Source organism: Oryctolagus cuniculus, chromosome 11, assembly GCF_051225735.1.
Source record: "Oryctolagus cuniculus isolate XC-2025 breed Fujian yellow rabbit chromosome 11, ASM5122573v1, whole genome shotgun sequence".
Lineage (NCBI taxonomy): Eukaryota > Metazoa > Chordata > Mammalia > Lagomorpha > Leporidae > Oryctolagus > Oryctolagus cuniculus.
In genome coordinates this window covers 95,930,833-95,953,420 of record NC_142877.1, presented here as the reverse complement: position 1 = coordinate 95,953,420, position 22,588 = coordinate 95,930,833, and the positions used below count along the sequence as shown (strand labels likewise).

General features: G+C 40.7%; 1 long non-coding RNA gene across 1 annotated transcript in view; it reads right to left on the bottom strand.

Annotated features, from left to right (window-relative positions):
- Positions 1 to 20,401: 20,401 nt before the first annotated feature.
- Positions 20,402 to 22,588, bottom strand: part of LOC138844407 (uncharacterized) — a 46,187-nt gene continuing 44,000 nt past the window's right edge. The window contains exon 3 of the long non-coding RNA XR_011380193.2: positions 20,402 to 20,927. This is a non-coding gene — a long non-coding RNA (uncharacterized LOC138844407). The remainder of the gene's footprint in view (positions 20,928 to 22,588) is intronic.

The window sequence follows — 22,588 nt, the reverse complement described above, 5'->3', positions numbered from 1 at the left end:
AGCAAGACTCTGTGAACTAGCTATAAGATGAGTACTTGCTGAAGGCTCAGAGGATCATTAGCAATTTTTAGCAATAAAGTATTTTAAATTAAGGTATGTTTATTTATAATAAAGTATATAATGCAATGCTATTATATACTTAATAGATTAGAGCATAGTATAAAGAACCTTCATTTGCACCAGAAAGCCAAAGAATCCATGCCATATCCTTTATTACAGAGGTCTGGAACCAAACCTAAATATTGTGTCTCCAGTATATGCCCTATCTGTCTGTCTATTTATCTATCCATCTACAAGCTGTTGACTTTGTGGATTTGGCTTGTTTTCCTGATTTGGTTGTTCTGTTTTTCTAAAAGTCTTTCTTGAACATATCTGGCCCCTATCTGTGTTTTGCCAGGAGCTGAGCTGAACCTAAAATCTGGCTGTTGAGACTATGAGCCTTGATTAATGCTTCTAAGTTGACCTTTAGATATAATTGTTTGTGCATGAGCTATATGGATAGGATTGTTATCATGCCAAATTGGCATATTCTTCACAAGAGAATTAAACCTACATTTGTCAAAACTGGTTATCAGTTTTAGACTAGAAAAGGGCTTCAGTGGTAGTTTAAAAAAGAAGATAGTATCCCTATCAAGCAATCTGGAAATACAGTTGTGAGTCTTTTTTGTCTATAACTCATGAAAATTGGATTTTTTTTTTTTTTTGACAGGCAGAGTGGATAGTGAGAGAGAGAGACAGAGAGAAAGGTCTTCCTTTTGCCGTTGGTTCACCCTCCAATGGCCGCTGCGGCCGGCACACTGTGGCCGGCGCACCACGCTGATCCGATGGCAGGAGCCAGGTACTTATCCTGGTCTCCCATGCAGGTGCAGGGCCCAAGAACTTGGGCCATCCTCCACTGCCTTCCTGGGCCATAGCAGAGAGCTGGCCTGGAAGAGGGGCAACCGGGACAGAATCTGACGCCCCGACCAGGACTAGAACCCGGTGTGCTGGCGCCGCAGGCGGAGGATTAGCCTGTTGAGCTGCGGCACCGGCCAGAAAATTGGATTTCCTGATAAAACACAAGACTCACAGTTAAACTAGAATTTCAGATGGACAACAACAAAAATATTTGAGATATATCTATACTATACATTAGTTGTTATTGATATGATATTTAACTGAGTATCCTAGGTTTGTATTTGCTAATATGGCATATTTAACTTAAAACAACTCATCTAATGATCCTCCACGATCTTCTAATTTCAATGTGCATTGAACAACTGAAAAACACTTGGCTAGAATGGCTTAGTGTTCTTTGAGGAGATCTGATCATCCAGTGACAGTAGTTAATATCAAAGAGCAAAAATGGACAGGTATTAACCTGGCAATTAGGGTAATGGTTCAGATGCTCGCATCCCATATTTGAGTACCTGTGTTCAATTCCTGCCTGTAGCTCTTTCTCAAACTCCTGACTTCAGTGTCCTTCTAATGCAGACCTTGGGAGGCCGCAGTGGTGGCTCCAGTAGTTGCATTCCTGCCAGCCATGTGGGAGACCAGGATAGTGTTCTCTCCCATCCCCTCATTTACTCCCCATATGGCTGCAACAGCTGGATCTGGACCAATCAGAAGCTAGGAGCCAGGAGATTCTTCCAGATCTCCAACATGGGTACAAGGATCCAAGCAACTTAGGCCACCTTCTGCTACTTTCCCAGGCCATTGGCAGAGAGCTGGATTAGAAATGGAGCATCTGAGACTTGAACCAGTGCCCATATGGGATGCCGATGCTGCAGGTGGAGGCTTAACCTCCTAGGCCATAGCACCAGCCCGAGTTCAGGATTTCTTTTGGGGGTTGTGAAAAATTTTCTGAAATTAGACAGTGGTGCTGTTGTAAACATTTGTGAATACGTAAAAATTATACACTTCAAAAGGGTAAATTTTATCGTCAACTGAATGTTGTTTGCAAAGATTTGTGAATACCTAAAATGTACTGAATTATACACTTCAAAAGGGCAAATTTTATTTTCAACTGAATTATATCTCAGAAATTAATATAAAAGGACAATGGTATTTTTTCTTAGCTTTTTTATTAGATATTTTAATCTTTAAGAAAGAGCCCTCATCCTTCAGATCTCTGAAATTTTCAAATGAAGACTACTTATTGAATAAATCATATATTTTACATAATGATACATTGTAACTTTTTCTTATCATTAAAAAATTCCTTACCACATCATTTTTAATAACCACATAGTATTCCACTGTAGAAATGTAGAAAAATTATTTTATAACTCCATTTTGAACGTGAAATTGCTTCTACTTTTTCTGTCTTAAACACCAATAAAAATGAATATCATTGAGGACTATCAAGATTATTTTCCTGGGATAAATTCTTAGAAGTATAACTAGTGGGTCAACATGTGTATGCTTTTTAAAAAATATATTTTATTTGTTTTAAAAGCAGAGAGGCAGACAGGCCGAAATTTCCTATCTTTTGATCCAGTCCCCAAATGCCAACAATAGCCAGAGCTGGGCCAGATCAAAACCAAGACTTAGGAACTCAGTTCATGTTTCCATGTGGGTGGCAGGGACACAACCACTCGAGCCATCTCAGGGCGTGCATTAGCAGGAAGCTGAGGTGGAAGTCCTGAGCAAGCATCTTCAAAAAAAGAATAAATATTTATTTATTTGAAACACAGAATATCAGGGAGGAAGAGAGGGAGAGACAGAGAAAGATCTTTCATCCTCTGATTCAACCCCCCAAATGGCTGTAACAGACAGGGCTAGACCAAGCTGAAGCCAGGACCCTATCTGACTCTCCCAGGTAGCTATCCAGGACCCAGACACTTAAGCCATGATCCACTGTCTTCCCAGACACATTAGGAAGAAACTGGATTGGAAGCAGAGCAGCTGGGACTCCAAGTGGCACTGTGACATGGGAAGCAGTGGATTAACCTGCTGTGCCACAATATAGCACATCCCCTCCCCCAAAAAAAAACACACAGCAGAATCTTAGTAACTACACCAAACACTCAGCCAAATTTTTTATTAATAAGTATAATACTTGAAGCTGGCCTGTGGCGTAGTAGGTGAAATCACTGCCTTTGCCAGTATCCCATATGAGCACTGGTTAGAGTCCCAGCTGCTTCACTTCTGATCCAACTCCCTGCTAATGCACCTGAGAAAGCAATGGGAAATGGCCCCAAGTCCTTGGGCCTCTTCACCCATGTGGGAAACCCAGATGAAGCTCCTGGCTCCTGGCTCCTGGCTTGGCCCAGCCCCAGCTGTTGTGGCTACTTGGAGAGTCAAGCAGTGAAAGGAAGATCTGTCTGTCTCTCCCTCTCCCTGTCTCTCCCTCTCCCTCTGTAACTCTACCTTTCTAATAAATAAAATAAATCTTTAACAACAACAAAAAGGCATAATACTTGTGTTGGTTGGACATTATTCCTTTATAAAGAAAAGAAGTCTATTATTTTTCTTCAAATAGTGTAGATTTATTTTAAGAGTACAGGGAAAGGTAAGCAAAGATCTCGAAGAATAGGAGGAGCTGGGATGTCACTGACGACACAGAGCAGCTGCAGCCGCGTCGGTGGCTGCTCTACTTTAGTGAGCTCCGTTTCTGTGTCCCATACAAAACTTCTGCTTCTGCTTCAGCCGGCTGATCACCTTCTATCCTCTCTCCAGCCCACGACTTCTGCTTGTTCATAGTTCCTCCTCCTTCATGAATTCTACTGCTTCCTAGCTTCCGTTTATTGTTTCCTCCGTGGATTCCCTCCCTTCCTGCTTACTGCCGACTATAGGCTCTTCTGTATGCCTTGCATTCAGCATCTCTAAGAGAGATGACTTATTTTATCCCTATGGGTGAACTTTCACACATGAATTTCACACAGAACTTTCACATAATAGCCAATGTTTGCTTAGAGTTAAGCATTTCAATGCTTTGTTTCTTTGTAGTAAGCTTTGGCTATTGGCTGCCTTTGAATCAAATGTCCAGTTAGCTGTGACTAAGGAAGCATGGTCACACAGTAGAAAAGATGAAGACCTACATGTAAGGAATTGCTTCTGTTAAGACACCACAGCCTCCTCTATAATTAATCACATAGTTCGAAATTGCCTTCCAGAAAATATGTCCACTATCAGTGTATCAGAATTTGGTCCCCAGCAGTGGATTAAAATGCTGATTTTCCAACCTATTGGCAACAATTAGTATTACAGTTTTAATTTCCTCTCTCTCTCTTTCCCATCACTTTGCCTCTTAAAAAATGATAAAATTACCTCAAATTAGTTAGATTAACAATAAACTTATAGGGATTTAAATATATATTTTTCTAAAGATTTATTTTATTTATTTCAAAGTTAGAGTTACATAGAGAAAGAAGGAAAGGTAGAGAGAGAAAGAGAGAGAGAGAGGTCTTCCATCTGCTGTTTCATTCCCCAACTGGCCACAATGGCCAGAGTTGCACCAATCCAAAGCCAAGAGCCAGGAGCCTCCTTCAGGTCTCCCACGTGGGTGCAGGAGCCCAAGGACTTGGGCCATCTTCTACTGCTCTCCCAAGCCTTAGCAGGGAGTTGGATTGGAAGTGGAGCAGCTGGCACGCAAACCAGCGTCCATATGGGATGCCGGCGGAGCAGGCGGTGGCTTTACCCGCTACACCACAGTGCCGGCCCCCAATATATTTCTTTTTTTCTTAATTTTTATTCATTTAGTAGAAGATCAGAATTACAGAAAGAGGGATATATAGAGAAAAAGAGAGAGAGAGAGAAATTCTCCATCCACTTGCCTACACCCCAAATGGCTGCAATGGCCTGGGCTGGGTCAGGCTGAAACCAGGTGCCTGGAACTCCACCTGGGCCTCCTACATGGATTACAGGGTCCTAAGCACTTGAGCCATTCTCTGTTGCCCTCCCAGGTGCCTTAGCAGGGAGCGGGATCAGAAGTGGAGCAGCTGGGGCTTGGACCAGTTACGCCACCATTCTTAACAATTAATTAAGTTGAACTCTTTTCCATGCGAATATTAGCAATTTGTTATTTTGCTTATTCAAGTCCTTTGCCCACTTTTTACATTTCTGATAGTTATCTTTCCTTATAATTCATAGAGCTTTTTATAATGTAGGAATTTTTTCTCATTGTTGTTGTTCTTTAGCAATTTTTACATTTCTATATATATCTCTGTATTAAGATAATTTTTACTAACTGAAGTTCTTATGATGTATTGAGTATAACCAAATGCTAGTGAAATGTTAAGCAACATTTGAATTTATTAGAAGGTTTATTTATTTTTCTTCTTTACTTATTTTAAAGAGTTACAGACAGAGGGGGAGAGACAGAGGGACAGATCTTCCATCCGCTGGTTCACTCCTCAAATGGCTGCAATACATAGGGTTGGGCCAGGCTGAAGCCAGGGGTCTGAAGCTTCTTTGGGGTCTCCCATGGGGGTTCAGGGGCTTAAACACTTAGGCCATCTTCTACTGCTTTTGTAAGTGCATTAGCAGAGAGCTGAATTGGAAGTGGATCAACCAGGAATTGAACTGGCACCCGTGTAGGATGCCAGCACTGTAGGCAGCAGCTTAACCTGCTGAGCTACAGCGCCAGTCCCAACTACTGAATTTTTAATACCCTGGAGTGTTTGAGGGCAACTTGTTCAAGGATTCTTTGCTAGGAACTTATAATAAAGGTCCTGGAGTTCTATTTTGCAAAAGAACGAGTATGATTTTCCATTTATAAAATAACATTTAATCCAGGTGAATAACTGTCATTGCAAAGCTGTTCTTCCTGTCTCATAGGAAAAAGCAAGCACTGGAATATAAAGCTCTCTTGTCAAGGCAGATTGCTGGGGCTTTGCAACTTAGTATTATACCAGGGTATAAGAGACTTGTTCCTCATCTTTAATGCCTCCTTTCAACGAATAACTACAAAAGTTCCATGGCAGGCCAGATGTCAAAAATTTGTTCCAGTGCATCCAGTTCCATCACAGGTATTGTTTCTGTATCAGGATAGTTAAATCTTTTTAAGCTTTGTTTCTGAAAAGTTCATTTATTTAGGACCACAGTTGGGAGGGAGAATGGGGAGAGTGTCTGCTGTACCCCAAGGGGCAGGTCTTATGCAGACTATGAGTGTAGGTGTCATAAGGACAACATTGGTATAATATTAAAATATTTCTGGAAACAGTTTAGCAGTATGTTAATAGAATTGTCTGCGATGTGCTAAATGCCAATCACACTCAGAATTTTCTTCCTTAATTTAGTCCATCTCTAACTTTAGCTAATGCTGAATGATGGGGTAAATGTTCCTCTACTTGTGAGGATTGATCTGAGCCATGTGAAACAGTTATGTGTGCTGTTGTAGCGGAGACTGGTATTGACTACCTGATAACTGTTCTCTTCTAAAAAGTTCTGGTAACCACACAGATTCCCAGCTAACATCAACATTTCCCCATCTTTCTTGCATCTAAATGTCATTGGTGTAACTAGCTTTTTGGCAATGAGATGTGAATAGATACATTCTGTGCCACTTCCACATCATGCCCTTAAAAGGCATTCCCTTGGGACTGGACCCAATTTATGAACCTCTACAGATTCACGTAACTTTCCCTCCACCTAGTGCTTTCATTTTTGTTCTTTATTTCTGACTTATGCTATTCCAGTGGCTGCCACTACCATTTTCTCATTTTATGAAACTAATGGTTGCACCAATCTCCAAGGATCTTGCCTTCTGTGCCATTGGAACATCTTTTATACTGATGGAGGCTAGACTAAAGGGACTGGTAACACGGTCCAAAAATATGTTGTGGGGGGATGTCATTAATATCCTATGAGATGAACTTCATCCATGAAAGATAAGAAATAAGAAATTACTGGCAGGTAAATTACTTGCCTTTTTTTACTCTTGACAGCATCTTCTAAGGCAATGCGTACATTGCTTTCTCCTGGTAGTTTGTTCGAAATGCAGAAACTCAGATCTAACCACAGATCTATTGAATAAAATCTACTTTGACAGAGTCCTCAGAGATTCATATGCACACTAAAGTTTGAAAAGCATTGCTGTAAGAAATAGATGTTCCACAAACAAAACAAAAACCAACATCAATACGCGTGATACTGAAAACCAACATAAAGCAAACTTCTAAAGGCAGTCAAAAAAATAACAGATTACAGAGGTGTGATGCTAAGGATTACTGCAGTATTCTTGTCAGAAACTGTACATGTCAGAAGACAGTGTACTGACAAAATAAAACTGACAAAAATATCTTTCAAAAATTTGAGGATAAATAAAGGTTTTTTCTAAACAAAAGCTGAGAAAATGAAGACCTGCACTCCTAAAAGTGGGTGGACATTTGGTGCAAGAGATAAAGTGCCACTGGGTATGCCCACACCCCGTAGTGGAGTCCCTGGGGTTCAGTCCCAGCTCTGCTCTCCATTTCAGTCCTGCTAATGTGTACTCTGGGAGCAGCAGTGGTGACTTCAGTACTTGGGTCTCTGCCACCCACATGGGAGACTTGGATTGAGTTCTAGGATCCTGGCTTCATCCTGGTCCAGCCCCAGACTTTTGGGGAGTGAACCAGTGGATGGAGGCTCTCTGTTTCTCTCTCTCTCTCCTTCAAATAAATCAATAATAAACAAATAAAAATTAAAGAAAAAGGGCTCATGAAATCTCTTTAGTCAGAAGCAATATTATATGCAGCAGAAAGTTGGCTATGCACAAAAGTATAAAGAGTTCTAGAAATGGCATAAATGAAAGAAAAATATGAAATTCTTTTTAATTTCCAATTTCTCTAAAAAGATAAATAATTTACTACAGTGAGAAATAGTATCACTATAGTATATGTATGTAGCATGTGTAAAGTAAAATGTAGCACAAAGATGGGAGTGCAGACTTGGGAATACACTTGCATGAAGCATAATAGTATTTTAAGGCTAATTGTCATTAATTCAAGACCAGCTAACTTGACCTAACTGACAGTTTTAGAATAGTCCATCATTAAACAACTGAGAATAAAGCTATACTTTTGATCCACATTTAAAAAAAACCCCAGATATTAATAATAGAAAGATAACTGGTAAAATCTTCAAATATTTGGAAATTACACAATATATTTCTAAATAACCAATAGGTCAAACAGAAAGTCATAAATGAAGTCAGGGGAAACATTTATAATTAAAGGAAAATGAAAGCTACTGGTGAAATGACTAAATTGTGAATCCTACCTATTATCTTGGCCCCCTGTGTTTTTTCCCAGATTATTTCCTGGGTAATTCTTTGTTATGTAGAAGGGTAAAAATTCCAGAGAGGCACAGTTGATATCCATGAAAAGGGACAAAGGCAAAAATGAGGAAGTTGTTAAGTTCAGTTTTCTGAAATAAAGGGTGACAGCAGAGAAAGTAGTCTTGGGATAAGTCATTGCAGAAGGCGCAAGAGAGGTTGATAGTAAAAAAAAAAAAAAAAAAAAAAAAAAAGCTGTCTATACCCTTATGTGTATTTCAGAGTTTTGCTGTATATTAAAAATATACTCCAAGTTCAGTATTTTACAAAGAGACTAAGCAAAGATGTACATTCTCTTTGTGTGTTTTCCTACAAGGCAGTTTCTTAGAAGGTGACTCTAAGCCCTATACAGCCAAGAACCAGCTTAATTCCTCCTCTTGCCCTTCCTGCCTTCTGTTCATGGAAGACCATGTCTTTCTCGGGCTGCAAGTTGTTCTTTTATAATTTATGTTCTTCCTGCATGCCTCTCGGGATATTCATTTTAGTCTACAGTAGTTTCTTTTCTAAGGAAGAGATCTGTATGCTGCTCTGCCCAGGAAGAATTAAATTCCACACACCTTCTAGGAGTGCCCCTTAATATTGACAGCATATATTGAGAATATTAACCTTTGTTTTTCTATCAGGCATCTGGATGGCTTGTGCATTTTGAGGTCCCAAATTCTCCTTTTCACACAGCCAAATGGTGGACATATGACCTAAATCAAGCCAGGAATCTGAGTCCAGAGCACAGACACAGACAGAAGAAGGCTGGGGCTGAGTCATTTTGTTGGCAGCTTCTAAAATGTACTAATCCAGGAATTCCTGGTACTAAGGCCCCTGGAGATCCCCTTGTCTGGTTCTTTCTAAGACCTGTTTATTCAGAATTTTTAAAAATTTCTGCGTTTTCTCCTATCATTCTTATCCGTTCTTTATTTTGCTTGTGCTAGCCAGACTCTGTTTCTGATCTTTGCAAGCAAAGGATGAGAACTGAGGCAAGCAACAACATAAAACTGGTGCTGCGTGCTGTGCCAGATTCCTGAGTTGAGGCTGCTTTTGCTGCTATAGGCTGTGAGATGACGCAGTGCTCCCACAGTTTTCCACATTCTGCTGGGCAACCTCTGATCATACGGTGGACAATATGCTGAGACGTCATTCTTCCCTCACTTGGTGCAGAAGCACTAATGTATTAGGTCCATATTTGTTCTTTTTTATCATTAGTCTCTGAGAATAAAAGTAGTGGTATTAGGCATCCATAAGAGACCATTTGGATCGTAAATGTCAATTGCATACTTCAGGCCATTCAGATGATCCTGAATATAATTATATTAAATTAAAAAAAATTTTTTTTGACAGGCAGAGTGGACAGTGAGAGAGACAGAGAGAAAGGGCTTCCTTTTGCCGTTGGTTTACCCTCCAATGGCTGCTGTGGCCGGTGCGCTACAGTCGGCGCATCGCACTGATCCAAAGGCAGGAGCCAAGTTGGGAATTGATAATTTCTTTTTTTTTTTTTTTTTACTGGGATTAAACATGACAATAAGTCTGATCTGATTTCATCATCATTTAAAAAAAAATCATCTATTATTTTTCACTTTATGTTTCTGTGTGGGAACAAACTGTTGAAATCCTTACTTAAGGTATACTAAGTTGATCTTCTGTATATTAAGATAATCGAAAATGAATCTTGATGTGAATGGAAGGGGAGAGGGAGTGGGAAGGGGGAGGGTTGTGGGTGGGAGGGACGGTATGGGGGGGAAAGCCATTGTAACCCATGAGTCGTACTTTGGAAATTTATATTCATTTAATAAAAGATAAAAAAAAAAAAAAAAAAAAAAAAAAAAAAAAAAAAAAACAAAGGCAGGAGCCAGGTGCTTCTCCTGGTCTCCCATGTGGGTGCAGGGCCCAAGGACTTGGGCCATCCTCCACTGCACTCCCGGGCCATAGCAGAGAGCTGGCCTGGAAGAGGGGCAACCGGGACAGAATCCGGCGCCCCGACTGGGACTAGAACCCGGTGTGCTGGCGCCACAAGGTGGAGGATTAGCCTAGTGAGCCGCGGCGCCAGCCTATATTAATATTTTTTACATTATCATTGAAGTGAAAGCACCTCACTCTGAAAAAGGAACTCATGTAAAATATTTGATATAGTGTTTGAGACACCTACATTTCATATAGGAGTGCCTGGGGTTCAGATGCTGGCTCTATTCCAGATTCCAGCTTCCTATTAATGTACACCCTGGGAGACAGCTGGTGATGGCTCAACAAATTGTGTTCCTGCTACTCATGTGGGAGGGACCTGGATTGTGGAGTTCCTTGCTTGTGGCTTTGGCCTGGCCCAGCCCAGCCCCAGCGCTTATAGGAATTTGGGGAGTTAACTCACAGATGGGAGCTCTCTCTGTCTGTTTTTGTCTGTCTCTGTACCTTTCAAATAAGTAAGTACTTAAAAAAGAAAAAAGAACTCTGTGGAAAATGACTTGCAGATCATGGAGACTGAGCAAGACTATATCTCCACTTGAGAAATCTCACCCTGGGGCGTTAGAGGCTATTGTGGTTGACCTGTATGTTACCTTGTAGGTCACCAACTCCATCTTTCTCTCATATACCTCAGTGACAATCAGATGCAACCTTGACAAATGTGTAGCTGAGTGAAGTAAGGTTAACAACTTGATAGGAAAGGACGTGAGCAGAAAATTCACAAGAAGGGAAGTTCAAATCATCAGTAAACATAGGAAAACGTGTCTCAGCTGTGATCAAAGATGTTTATCAGTGAGGATGCTCTAAGCAATGCTACTGGAATAGTCAACCCCAAATTTTGGTGGCTTAAAACAACAAAGTTTCACTTTTGACTCATATCTTTGTAGCTTAGCTAAAGGCTTTGGCCCATGTTGTTCCACGGTTTGTCCACATGTTGATTATGGGACCCAGAAAACTGTCTGCGATGTTGTTGGTAATCAACAACAGAAGCTAGAGAGAGCCCAGTAGGGTCTTACACTGGCTGTGGGGTACTTAGCTTAGAAAGGATACTATCATTACTATTCACAACTCAGTGACTACAACGGGTCTCAATGGTGCCACCTAATTAAAAAGGGCCCATGAAATGTAATCTATGTGCTTGGAGGCAGAAAATCAGAGACATTTGCTATGAAGCACTAATGACTACAACATATAATGAAAACAAAGTAAATTTTTACTTTTCAGCTACCAAATTGACAAACTATTAAGGGAGTTAAACCTTGTTTTAGCAAGTGTGTGGAGATAGGCACTCTTATACAATGGGAATGAAAATTTATAATCACTGGAGAAGGTATCATATAATTCTATTTTAGCTAGTTCTGTATCTGTATATTGTTGAAACTCATCTTTTGTTTGCGGGTACTTTGAAAACACTGACCTAATCAGACAAGAGCCTTGGCCACAAATATGCCTTCTTATTAACCAGAGAAAACTTACTTTTTAGTCAGAGAAGCCGTTTTTTTCTTTTTGAAGCCAGACCTAAGGCAGTAAGTATTTCTACACCAGGGTAACACATGATGGGACAAAGCACAGTGGTGTCCCATGAATTTTTATGATATGTTGAAAATTATAATCAACATATAAAATTGATTTTCCCCTTTCAGCTGAGGATACACGTGTGTGTGTGTGTTTGTACACATGTGTGCACATGGGCCAAAAAGCTCTGTAGAGAGTTGGGCCAGGTGGATCATACTCACTGTCCTTCGGAAGTATCACTTCCTTATGGGAATGGTGAATTAGGACATGTGTCAGGCACTATGCACTCGGAGAGTTCATAGCAACAGAGGGTGACTAAGTGAAAAGGAAAACAACTGTTAACAGACTTTTTTCAATCTTCTTAAAAAAACCTGACCATTTGCCTTATAATACTTTCGAATGCACTACCCGAACTTCTAGATTTCAAAACTGTGGCTAATGCTCCCACTTTACCATTGAGACTTCAACTCTAAAATATGGAAAAGGTCAGCATGGTTAGAATCCTTCCATGAGAAACCAGGTCAAGTTGCATTCTTAAAATCAGAGCTGTGCTTTTACAGGAATAAATATTTCTTATCCACTGGCTCTGTCAAGGCAATAAAACATACCTAGTGATTTGTAGTCATATATTCTGCCCAAAAAGTTTCCCAGTGTGCAACTTGATCTCTCTTTTTTTTTTTTTTTAACTTTTCTCAGATTTCCCTCTCATCCCTATGAAAACACTTTGAACTTAAAAATGATTTGTTCCAAGGAACAACAGAGAGAACATTTCTTAAAGGAACAGTGGTTCCCTTTCTCAGAATGCTGGAATTTGCCCAATATAATTCTAGGCAAATGGGAGGAAACGGAATAGTCATATCTAGGGAGCTCAGGGGTTAGAGCAGAAGATCAAAAAGCAGCAGCTGGGACTATAGTTTTGCACATAAGAGTTAAAGAAGAAGGTACAAGTTTGGAGATTTGTCATGCTTTTGTTTTCCCTAGCAGAATTGGGCCATGTTTGGGCGCCTGGAGTGAGCCTGGCAGAAAATCACTTGCTTCCCCATGCTGTTACATTCTACAGGGCTTTCTGTCCACATTACTGTCTTACTGAATGGCCTATTTTGTAAATGAAATGTCAGTGTCTCCACATATCCAAAGCAGAAAAAAATATACTGACCTAAAATACAAAATTCCATTGAGATCTCAGACTTGTTTTTCTTGTTTAAATTTTAAGAGAGATGCTTGCCGGCTGTTGCCCAAAGGATTTCACATAAATATTAAACTGTAATTAAAATGTTTAAATCTGAAACAGAAACACAGTAAGGGCAATCATGATGAGAGATGGGATGGGGGAATCAAGTCCAACTTCCTCTTGTAATAAAGATTTGTGACACCACCATTTTCTGACTTCTAAGAAGACGCTTTCAAAAATGAAGACATTGATTTGCTTAAAGGTTCACATTAATGAAAGTTATATGTAATTGGGACATTAATCACTGAGGGAAAAGGGCAGGTGTCATATCGTGGAAGGTCGGCCTCAGGACACGCAAGATGTAGGTGTCTGGCTCACGGAGAGGAAATGGAGCCTGGAGCCAGGATCCATATGATATGACTGTGGCAGTGGCCCACCAAGTATGCTGGCCAGTGGTCCACATTGGAGTTCAGAAGGGAGAGGAGCGATCTCCTGTAATTGCGTCCAACTCTGTTATCTAAAGAGGTACAGTTTATAGGTGAACAAGGTAGCAAAAGTTTCCAGACTCGAAGTGATACGTCAAGTTAGCGAGGAACTGTTATCAACCCTAGCCAGCCACTAGAGGGGGTCATTGGAGAGTCTCCAGTTCCTCCCCTCCAAGAAGAAAAAGACTTTGTAGGGCTCTTGCTAAATAGTATTACACTCTAGTTCTTGAGGAAACTGAGGCAGAAATTCAGTCACACAGACTAGATACCCACAGTGACATTTAGTAGAGTGTTATAACACAATGGACTCACTATGGCATTGTGGACACATCTACAGAAAAAACAATTTCTAGAATCCATTCACTTGCAAATGCGGGCCTCAGTGATGCCATCTTAGAGGTTAGGAATGGGGGGCGGGGCCTGTTGCTGTGGTGTAGTGGGTAAAGCCGCTGCCTGCAGCGCCAGCATTCCACATGGGCACTGATTTGAGTCCCGGCTGTTTCACTTCTGATCTAGCTTTCTGCTATGACCTGGGAAACCAGTAGAGGATGGCCCAAGTCCTTGGGCCCCTGCACCCACGTGGGAGACCCAGAAGAAGCTCCTGGCTCCTGGCTTCCGCCTGGCCATCCCTGCATGTTGTGGACATTTGGGGGGAAGCATGTGGAAGATCTCTCTCTGCTTCTGCCTCTCTGTAATTCTGCCTTTCAAATAAATAAATAAACCTTAAAAAAAAAAGTTAGGAACTGACATTAGTATTAGGAGACCAAGCAACATTTCTGTGGCAAAAGAAATTATCGTACTCATTGAGGGTGTGCCTTTGTGACAGCCCTGTACCAAGTTTTAGGGAAATGAGATATAAACGAAGTTACAGAATCATAGATGGTCAAAAAATGAATAGAAAATGTCCAACTCCATCAGGGTGATGAAAGTTAAAGCCACAACTGGTACCATTTCAAATCCATCAGCGTGCATAAAACTGTTTGCTGGAACATTGCAAAAAGTTATCTTTTTGTTATCTTTAAGTTATCTTTAAATTATGTAAACATTCGTCAATAGAGTGGGTATTTAACAACAACAATTTTTGCTAACTTAGATTTTTCTGTTATATTTTACAATGGAATGCTATTTAACATGCTATAAAGAGGTGAACATGAATGAATGAATTACTAGAGAAAGTTGAAAGCACATTCACAGAACACTTAAGGCTTTCTAGAGGAACACATGCTTAGATTACAGAGGATATGTAAACATCAAAGTTAATACAGAAAAAGCTCTCTGTTCCCACTTGGTAGGTTATATTGTACTTTTTTTATTAATTGCCCAGTGGCTCAGTGTGGCAGGGAGTTCTTTGAAGGCAGGGACCAGAGTGCGTTCACAGAGTAGGTGCTCAATTATATCAGTTGAATGATTTAATAAGAAAGTGAATAAAAGGTAAAACCACAATTTGTCAGTTGCTTAGCTGCTCTCACTTTTACCAACATCAAAGATAAACCTTGGTTCCCATTCCTACACATGTCCAAACTGATCCTTCTCTTCCCCAGACTTACTGGGCCAATCAGGGTAAATTGAAAGAGTGATGATCTGTCACCACGGCACACTCTCCATCACACTTTTCATTTCACTTGGGCAGCTTTGCATGACCTCCAAGGGCAATCAAATACCTCTGAGGCAACCTTGAGAAGAGACCGTGTTTTTTTCCCCCTGTGTGTATGCATGTTTGCTTCTACAAGTGCCTGCCAACACCAGCCCTAGCTAAAGGTAGAATTTCCCTGCTATCATAGCATCCTGAAATATAAGGACACCTAGAAGACTAACACACAAAACGTGACTGAAGCATAAGCACTGTGGCTGCTCTTAGAGCACATTCATGGGCCTAGAATAGGCATTTTATAGATGTACCTAAAATAAAATCCAAAGAGTAGCATGAATAGGAGGAATTGAGCCCTTGAAAAATTCTAAGAGGGACATTAACTAAAGATGTTCAAGGTGCATTTGAAACAGAAGAAACAAAAAAGGGATTGCTCCACTACCAAAAGAGCATGATGCAATGTTACCAGATAAATCAGACAAAATGGGAAAAAATCCCACTTTTGTTTTGTTTCAGGCTTTGAAATCCGCGCTTCTGCAAGTGGGTTCCACCAAATGCTAGTGATTACACAGGTTTTGCAGCAGGAAAGTTTGCCATGACTAGATACCTTTAGGAAACACTGGGAACACTCAGGTTTCTTCACTATAGGATTTTTCAGATGCTTTAGGATGCTACAGTGTTCTCTGGAACTGTACAAGGCTTCACTGCTACTGTCATCTGTATGTAATAATTGAGACTTTTGGGGCCTGCGTGGTGGCGCAGCGGGTTAACGCCCTGGCCTGAAGCACCAGTATCTCATTTGGGCGCCAGTTTGAGACCTGGCTGCTCCACTTCCTATCCAGCTCTCTGCTGTGGCCTGGGAAAGCAGTAGAAGATGGCCTAAGTCCTTGGGCCCCTGCACCCACGTGGGAGACCCGGAAGAAGCTCCTGGCTCCTGGCTTCGGATCGGCATAGTTCTGGCCATTGCGGCTAGTTAGGGAGTGAAACAGTGGATGGAAGACCTCTCTCTCTCTCTCTCTCTCTCTCTCTCTCTGCCTCTCCTTCTCGCTCTGTGTAACTCTTTCAAATAAATAAATCTTTTAAAAAAATTGATACTTTTTATCAGGAAGCACATCATGGGACTCATGTTCTGTGTGACACACTTTGGAAAATACTGTTTATAAACAAGGAGAATTGCCTCCTTTTATGGAATAATAGGTAGAAAAACAGAAATGTAGAACGAATAGTGTGAAGAGAAAATTGCATTAGGAAATATCAGTTTTATCTTCTCTGAGGACTACTGAGGAAACAAGAAACATATAGTCATTAACTCTTTTCAAGGATTTCAGATATTTCAATCTAAAACTAAATTAGTTTTGAGCTGTAAAAGAAAATGCTAGAGATTCTATTAGATTGAAAATGGACAAGTAATATATCCAAAGGTTTTTAAAACTTGAGAACAAAATATGATTACTACAGAGAGCTCAAATAGATTTTCATTTCATTATGATTTTTCTATTGCAAGTGACAGAAGCCAATGTTGGCCACTTTAAGTCAAAAATGTATCTACAGGCAAGACTCACTGGGATAGAGGCTGGCACTGTGGCGTAACACGTAGAGCTGTCTGCAGTGCTCACATCCCATATGGGCACCAGTTCAAGTCCCGGCTGTTCCACTTCTGATCCAGCTCTCTGCTATGACCTAAGAAAGCACTGGAAGATGGCCCAAGTCCTTGGGCCCCTACACCCATGTGGGAGACTGAAAGAAGCTCTAGGCTTCTGGCTTTGGATTGGCCCAGCTCCAAGCCATTACAGCCATTTGGGGAGTGAACCAACAGATGGCAAACCTTTCTCTCTCTGCCTTTCAAATAAACAAATTAATCTTAAAAAACAAACAAACACTCATTGGGATAAAAGAGAGAGGCTAGAGACTCGGGCTTGAAACAAGGGTAGGAAACAAGGAAGCTGTGAACACTAGAGCCTGGCACAGTTGAATTCTTTCAAGCATTTCCCCCTGCTACTGATTACAACACTAACTCCCCAGAAAGAGTCCAGCTGGTAACAGCTTGGTTCTCCGGTCTGCCTCCTGGCCAAGGGCGAGTGAGACTGCAAGAGGGCACACAATGGTGAAATGTAAGTATTAATTGGGGAAACAGAACCAACAGGTCGTGTAGGTATCTGAGTCGTCTTCCAACAGTTTATGGAAAACGCATGTCATTAAAAAAATGCATGGGTTTCCAAATTGTTTTTGTTGAAATAAGCTTATCTTTTCACTTTTTCACAAACCTTCTGAAGTCTTCTCACACAATGGGAGATGGATTTTAGGCATGGGCTAACACGATTGTGGAAACTGAGATACTCTATGATGTGCTATCTGCAAGCTGCAAAATCAGGAAAATCCTTGGTGTCATTCAGTCCAAATCCAAAGGCCTGAGAGCCGGAAGCTCCTGTGTCTAAGGCCGTCCAAGGCCACGTGCACATGAATGTCCCAGCTCAAGGAGAGAGCATGAATTCATCTTTTCTCTGCCTCTGTTCAATTTGGTACTTAACAGAGTAAAATGATATTTACTCAGAATATAGACAATTGCTGAGGATAACTTTTCTCATTCCATTGATTCAAATGCTAATCTCTTCCAGAAACACCCTCACAGACACACCCAGAAATATTGTTGAACCAGCTGTCTGGTTATCTGAGCCCATTCCAGTTGGCACATAAAGCCAACTATCACAACATATTATTCAAACTAAAATGGAGAATTGGTAGAAAGGGAAAATGAATGATAAATGACTAAAAATTCATGAATTCCATCTAAATTTTTCTTAAGAACCAGCCATATCAAATTAGTGTAATTACCAGAGGTTGGTAAAACTTGGAATCGCATAGATGACCAATGACTTGTTATTTTTGTTTTTAAATGATTTGTTAGGGGGCTGTGCTATGGTGCAGCAGGTTAAAGCCCCGACCTGCAGCACTGGCATCCCATATGGGCACCAGTTCAAGTCCTAGCTGCTCCACTTCCAATCCAGCTTCCTGCTAATGTGCCTGGGAAAGTACTGGGGGATAGCCCAAGTCCTTGGGCCCCTGGACTTACATTGTAGACCGGAAGAAGCTCCTGGCTCCTGGCTTTGGATTGGCTCAGCTCTGGCCATTGCAGCCATTTGGGGGAGTGAACCAGCAGACAGAAGTTTTTCTCTCTCTCTCTCTCTGTCTGTCTACCTTTCTCTGTAACTCTTTAAAAAAAATGAAATAAATCTTAAAAAAAAAAAAACTTTTATTGATTGGGACCCATGTTGTGGCACAGCAGGTTAAACCTCTGCCTGTGATGCTGGCATTTCCAGGGAGCACTGGTTCAAGTCCTGGCTGCTCCATTTCCCATCACCTCCCTGCTTATGCACCCTGGAAAGCAGCAGAGGATGGCCCAAGTGCTTGGACACCAGCACCCACGTAGGAGACTTGCATGGAGTTCCAAGGTCCTGGCTTCAGATTGGCTCAGCCCTGGCCATTGTGGCCATTTGTGGTGTGAACCAGCAGATAGAGGACTCTCTCTCTCTCTCTTTCTCTTTCTCTCTCCCTCTCTCTCTCTCTCTCTCTAACTCTGCCTTTCAAATAAAATCTTTTAAAAAATGTATTTATTTTTATTTTCCATTTCAAAGAGGGGGCGTGGGGCAGGGTGAATCAAGGAGGCAAGAAGTCCATGCTGTTCTCCCACATGGGTGGCAGGAGCCCAAGTCCTTGGGCCATCTTCTGTCTTCCCAGGTACATTATCAGGAAGTTGAATCAGAAGCCAAGCAGTTGGAATATTTGAACTGGCACTCCAATAAGGGATGCCAGTGTTACAAGTAGTGACTAAACCTGCTGTGCCACAATGTTGGCTCCCATGATTTGTATTTAACTCGTCTGATAATTTATAAATATTCAATACCAGCTAGTAAATATAGGAATATCACATCACTCTCCTATTTAAAAGCTTCAATGGTTTGTACTTAAGATGAAATAAAAAAATCCCTAATGCAGCTTCTAAGACCTTATCTCGATCGTCCTTTGCTTGTCCAATGCATCCAGTGACTGTAGGCATGCCGCACGCTGTCCCATCTTAACGGCACATTCCTCATCGAATCAAGCCGAAATAAGCCGAATAACTCCTAGTCATAAGCCTCAAGTTAAATGGTCAGTTTCTCAGAGAAGGTTCACTAAACCCTCTGTCTGATTCTGCCTCTGCTATTGTCCTGGCTCCTGGAACCTTGGTTTCTTTCCTCGTAACATAATTTGTAATCTTCTGTTTTTCCTATTGCTTTACATAATTATTTCTTTGCAAAATGATACCCCAACCCCTAAATTCAAAGAGCATATCTATTTTGTTCAATTCTAAATGTAATGACTACACAGGCCTTGATTGTGTGGGCACACAAGAAAGACTTCAGTGAAGATTCTGAAATGAATATGACCTCTATGTACATAGAAATCTGTAAATAAGGATGAGGAATTCTAATGATCAGTGTTGTAGGTTCAGTACTTAGAGGGTTGTATGAAGCACTAAATGAATACTGGGAAGAGAAGGGAAGGGAGGGGAGGGGAGGGGAGGGAAGACCATGGGGTCAATTTCACATCTCCTTTCACATCCTCACTGATTTTTCTAAGAGGGCGAAATGAGAGGAGGATGACTACCCCACTTGGGAAATGCTCAACAGATTCGACAATGGTCCTATGTAATAGAGGGAGAAGGGAGAAATTTGAGGGATGCAGCCTCTCAGCGAGCCCCCACAGAACCATGGCTGTGACTCTGTAGCTGTTGTATACAAAACTCAGATATTAGATGAAGATTACTTTTGAAATCTGCACATGACACAGAATTGGGAAGAATGACTAACGTGTTGTCCTGAAATTCTACATTGTGTTTCTGAATGGAACATTTGCTATTAGTTAGTCTATCTTTGTGTTTAAATACATTTATAATTAAAATCAAATGACTTGGAAAATGGGGTTTCTAAGAGAACAAATCAATGACTGGATGTTCTGGAATGTTAAATATGTTACAAAGTTAATTCATGATGCTAAAGCTAAAAACAAAAGCATGAAAACCAAAGATAAATATTCCCATGTCAAACTCATAGCATGCTGTCATCTTTCAATTATTACTATAACACAATTTTCATTAAACTATTACTTTTATTTCATTTGCACAATTAGGCTTAGAATTAATGTTTTAGCCACATCATGAAAAGGCCATTAGCCAATTTATGCTTACTAAGTAGTTGAAAGAAAGTCATAAGAGCCAATTCCATCCAATTCTCTCCCTCCTTCCCTCCCTTTTCCTCCCTCTCTCCCTTCCTCCCTTCCTCCCTTCCACAAACACTTGTTCTAGTGTAAGTCTGCAGTTTTGTTAGGTGCATGCATTTTGAAGATCTTATACTTAGATCCAGCTATTTAACCAGCCGCTCCCAGGGTGATTTAATTGACCCATCACAGCACACATCCAGAAGTTTTTCACACATTTTTCAAGTCTTTATTTCAGCCTAATTTGATATAACAAGAGTTGACTCTTACCTCCCACCACGTTCATCCAAATATACTGATTCACTACCATGACATTCTCCGTTAGTTTACTCTTCAGTGTCACTTTGAGAACAAAATAAAAATGTACTCAGCTGACTCTTTAGTGGGTTAAAGGCTTTCTTTGCATTTCCTAATTCCAGTGCTGCTTAAAGTTAGAATAAGCAGTCCTCTACCCAACAAGTATAATTAAACTGTTAATTAAAAATGCACATTAACCTTAACACACCAATTAAAAAGGTTAGAGATTGTATCCAATAGAACATGGGAATCGAGTACATAATTGTATATACTGGTGACAAAGACACCAGCGGGGAGAGGAGGGACGCTAAGGGCTCCGAGTCCACACATCGGCGCTGGAAGTGGAGGTGAGCTCAGTAACCGGAGACATTGGCGGGGAAACGGCAGACAGAATTTTAGAGGGACGCGGGTTTTGAAGCGGGAAAGTCCAACAGACTACAGGAGAGAAGGAAAAATAAATAAATAAATAAATAAAAAGGTGGGGGCATACTGGTACAACCTTGCAAAGGCGAGCAAGAGACAAAGAGCTGGGATATACATAATAAAAGGGGAGAGTTAAGCCTACAATTCAGTAGCCTAGGCAACCCAGTGGGAGTCCGCAGGAGAAACTGAGCCTGCACAGACTCTTTGGGTAGAAGCCAGCGGAACCTAAATACCATCCATTCTGCTCAGCCTTGCAGTATTACTTACCTCCTGAACAAAAATAAAATAAAATAAAATAAAATAAAATAAAATAAAATAAAATAAAATAAATGAATAAAGAGAGATTTACCACGAATAACCTGAGGGTGTCACCTTTGCACACCTGTAACCCTGAAGAACCAAGCAGAGCTCTCAGGCCACACCCATCTCAAGCCTCCAAGGCTCCTCCAACAGCAGGCAGTCCACTTAACATGGACATAGTAAAAAAAAAAAAAAAAAAAAAAAAAAACACAGTGAGGGAAACAGAATTAACCATGCCAAGCAATAAACACAGAAATCGAGGGAACAAGATCAACGATGACATTATGATGCCTCCAAATAAACAAAACACCCCAAGCCAAGATTATGAAGATGATGAGATAGAAGAAATGCAAGATACGGATTTCAAAAAATTTATGATAAGAACATTTAGAAGTTTTCAAAAGCAAATCCTTGAACTACAGAAATCCTTATTGGACAGGATTGAAAATCTCTCTCGTGAAAATGAAATTTTAAGGAAGAATCAAAATGAAACGCAGAAACTAGTAGAGCAGGAAAGTGTGATAGTGAAGAGAAATCAAAATGAAATGAAGAGCTCAATAGATCAAATGACAAACACATTAGAGAGCCTTACAAACAGAATGGGTGAAGCAGAAGAGAGACTATCGGACTTAGAAGACAGAGAACAGGAAAGGAGACAGTCAAACCAAAGAAAAGAAGAGGAAATTAGAAATCTAAAAAATATTGTTGGGAATCTACAGGATACTATTAAAAAAACCAACATTCGGGTTCTAGGAGTTCCTGAAGGCATGGAGAGAGAGAAAGGATTAGAAGGCCTTTTTAGTGAGATACTAGCAGAGAACTTTCCAGGTTTGGAGAAGGACAGAGACATCCTAGTACAGGAAGCTCATAGAACCCCCAATAAACATGACCAAAAGAGATCCTCACCACAACACGTGGTAATTAAACTTACCACAATGAAACATAAAGAAAAGATCCTAAAATGTGCAAGAGAGAAACGTCAGATTATTCTCAGAGGATCTCCAATCAGACTCACAGCAGACTTCTCATCAGAAACACTACAGGCTAGGAGGGAATGACGAGACATAGCACAGGTGCTAAGAGAGAAAAATTGCCAGCCCAGAATATTATATCCTGCCAAGCTCTCATTTGTGAATGAAGGTGAAATAAAGACCTTTCATAGCAAACAGAAATTGAAAGACTTTGTGGCCACTCATCCGGCCCTGCAAAAGATACTTAAAGATGTGCTACACTCAGAAACACAGAAACACGGCCATCAATATGAAAGAAGGGAAAGGAAGAACACCTACCAGTAAAAGAGCATGGGAAGCTCAAAGCATATACTAGAAAATATCTCCGGGAAAATGGCAGGGCAAAGTCACTACGTATCAATA